Source organism: Portunus trituberculatus, chromosome 47 (assembly GCF_017591435.1).
Source record: "Portunus trituberculatus isolate SZX2019 chromosome 47, ASM1759143v1, whole genome shotgun sequence".
Taxonomy (NCBI): domain Eukaryota; kingdom Metazoa; phylum Arthropoda; class Malacostraca; order Decapoda; family Portunidae; genus Portunus; species Portunus trituberculatus.
The window spans coordinates 29,432,128-29,435,911 of NC_059301.1; positions in this window are offsets into that span (position 1 = coordinate 29,432,128).

Consider the following 3,784-nt stretch of genomic DNA (forward strand, 5'->3'; position numbering starts at 1 on the left):
TTTTTCTTAGTCCTTTTGCGCTCAGAAGCGCTGCCGGGGGACCTCTCCCGGCCCTTACTAATGGTGACATCCATCGATTCATCAATTAACTCCCCGGAGCTCGTCGAGAGGGAGCGAGCGTGAAAACTCCTTCTCGACGGCGCGGGAGCGGCGACGACATGAGAAGGGCGTTGACGTTCAAGTTTTGTTAAATTTAATATACTAGACTTGTCTGTCTTCTCACCCTTACTGGGAGTACGAGAAATAGCAGACAGGTATGGAGCAGAGGAAGTTATAGAAGTACAGGTTTTAGTAGTAGTAGTAGTAGTAGTTTTGGCAGATGATGAGGAAGTGGTGGAAGTGGAAGCTGTGGTGGCAGATGCGCCCTCAGGCAGCAGGTCGCTTGGGTCAGTCTGTATGGCAACAGTACACATCTTAGGTGGAGCCCTTACTGTTGAAGCATAGGAGACGTTTGAAGCAGGCGCGGCCTGCGTCTGCTTCACTCGCATCCTTGCTTCATAGTAAGAGATCCCTTCAGTAGCCTTAACCGTGCAGACCTCTTTCTCCACTTTCCACGCGGGACGATCGCGTGAAAAAGTGGAGTGAGCACCTTCACAATTACGGTACTTCTCTACCAGGGATGTGCACTGGTCCACAGAGTGGCCTCTCCTGCGCATCTACCACAGTAAGCATGGGAAGACCGACAAGCGTTGCCATGGTGACCATAAAGCTGGCACTTGAAACAACGGAGAGGATTCGGAATGTAGGGACGAACGGGAACCGACTCTTACCCTACATGAATCCTTTCTGGCAACTTAGCAGCACTGAAGGTGAGAATGACTGAAGCTGTGCTCCTTCTGGTACCGTCAACCATTTTAGTTATTTTACGAGCTTTAATAACATCCTAGTCAGCCATGCAATCGACAATCTCGGTCGAGTCCATGTCCACAAAATCGTGGTGGGAGGCGACTCCCCGACACGAGTTCATGGACACCGGAATCGAAGCCTCGATCTCGATGTCATGGATTCGCTGGAGTTTCAAAAGTGACTTGACTTGATTTACGTTAAGTGTTTGAGCTAACAAATCACCACTAGCAAGTTTCTTAACATTGATGACATTTCCAATATGGTAATCAATTACCTTCTTGATAATAAACGAGTTTACTGTGGAGAGGCGGGTTGTAGTCTTCGAGTGTAGAGTCACAAATGTCGCTTTATTAGGGTCAATAGCCAGTCTGGCAGTCGGGGGTCGTCGATCAGTGTCCACACACACACACACACACAAACACAAACACACACCAGAGGACCGGGGTTCGATTCCCCGGCCGGGTGGAGATATTTGGGTGTGTCTCCTTTCACGTGTAGCCCCTGTTCACCTAGCAGTGAGTAGGTACGGGATATAAATCGAGGAGTTGTGACCATGTTGTTCCGGTGTGTGGTGTGTGCCTGGTCTCAGGCCTATCCGAAGATCGGAAATAATGAGCTCTGAGCTCGCTCCGTAGGGTAACGTCTGGCTGTCTCGTCAGAGACTGCAGCAGATCAAACAGTGAAACACTAACACACACACACACACACACACACACAAACAGACAGACATATATGAAAGCAAGCATGCACTCAATTTTATAACTTGAAAACGCTTTATTCTCTCACTATGACAATTCTTCCATGGCCACAGGGATGAGTAGCCGGGTTTTCAAGACTGTTTCTCCTTCTAATAAACTAGAAATTTACCAATCTTTCAGCAGAACCATAAAAACACCCTTAGAAACGATTTATTCTCTCACCACGACAAATTTACAAGGCAACAGAGATAATTAGCCGGGTTTTCAAGACAGTTTCTCCTTGTAATAAACTAGAAATCTTGCCAGTCTATCACCTGGACCATAGAAATACCCTTAAAGATACGAGTATTTTCAAGAGGAGCCTTTGGAAAGCAGTGGTGGTGAGAGAACAACGCATTTCAGAATACTGTACTAGGCTGTACCTGAACACACTAACTCTGTAACAAGAGCAGTGTAAGCAATAATGGTAACTATATGAGTGTACTGCGTAACTTGACGCAGACGCAAAGTGGTAGCCGCTGCAGGGAACACTGAGTGAACCGGTCCTTCACTTACTAGGCTGTGTGAATAGGCCTACTGCATTTCAGCGACTGATCTGGCAAGGCGATGCAGCAGCAGCAGACCATTAACCCCTATACGCAAATCGCTGATCTTAATTATACTCATGAGACAAAATGCATGTTGATGTATGCAAAGACTAACAAAAGTACCCTTGAATATCACACTGACGTCTTTAGGCTGCTGCTAAATGTACAGGTGAAAGACTGAGAAGACACACCATAGAGTGACAGTGACAGTCCAGCAAGGCCTCACCTTAGAAGAAGAAGAAGAAGAACAAGAAGAAGAACAAGAAGAAGAACAAGAAGAAGAACAAGAAGAAGAACAAGAAGAAGAAGAAGAAGAAGAAGAAGAAGAAGAAGAAGAAGAAGAAGAAGAAGAAGAAGAAGAAGAAGAAGAAGAAGAAGAAGAAGAAGAAGAAGAAGAAGAAGAAGAAGAAGAAGAAGAAGAAGAAGAAGAAGAAGAAGAAGAAGAAGAAGAAGAAGAAGAAGAAGAAGAAGAAGAAGAAGAAGAAGAAGAAGAAGAAGAAGAAGAAGAAGAAGAAGAAGAAGAAGAAGAAGAAGAGAAGAAGAAGAAGAAGAAGAAGAAGAAGAAGAAGAAGAAGAAGAAGAAGAAGAAGAAGAAGAAGAAGAAGAAGAAGAAGAAGAAGAAGAAGAAGAAGAAGAAGAAGAAGAAGAAGAAGAAGAAGAAGAAGAAGAAGAAGAAGAAGAAGAAGAAGAAGAAGAAGAAGAAGAAGAAGAAGAAGAAGAAGAAGAAGAAGAAGAAGAAGAAGAAGAAGAAGAAGAAGAAGAAGAAGAAGATGAAGATGAAGAAGAAGAAGAAGAAGAAGAAGAAGAAGAAGAAGAAGAAGAAGAAGAAGAAAGGAAAAAAGGGGAGGGAGGGAGATCCCCAAATGAGCCCAGCACAACACCCACCACCATGCCAGCTTTCAGCCAGTCAATCAAACAATATTCACGATGCAAAACAAGCAAACACACCACCAATAGATACCACCACAATCACCACCAACAACACCAATACACAGCACACTGACATCATCACCACCAACACTTTCTAAAGGTGTGTACACACTTACTGAATTTCCACGCATCGTTTCATCGTTGCGTATCACACTGTGATACAAAACGATGCAACAGGGTATTGTACCCATTTTTGCCTATCCGCGTGGTGTATCATCGTTGAGTGATGCAACAGTGTCATTCAGTTTCTTCCTGACCGTAGCCATGAGTGCAACTGCACATTTGTCTGTGGCCACACACAACTGATTTTGAGTTTGTCTGCAATTGGAGTCAAAATTGCAAAAAAAAATTCATGCCCGTCCACGAGAACACTGAACATGCAACGCGACGATCCCACGCTCCTCGTCCACACACACACACACACACACACACACACACACACGTGTGAGATATTTGTGTGTCTCTCACGGAACTGTTCACCTAGCAGTGAGTAGGTAAGGGATGTAAATCGAGGAGTTGTGACCTTGTTGTCCCGGTGTCTGGTGTGTGCCTGGTCTCAGAATCCCAAGATCAAAATAATGAGCTCTGAGCCCGTGGGGTAACGTCTGGCTGTCTCGTCAGAGACTGCAGCAGATCAACACACACACACACACACACACACACACACATACACACACACGAAGGTTGGTGAGTTGTGTATCATTCCTTTGAGTTAACGCCAAA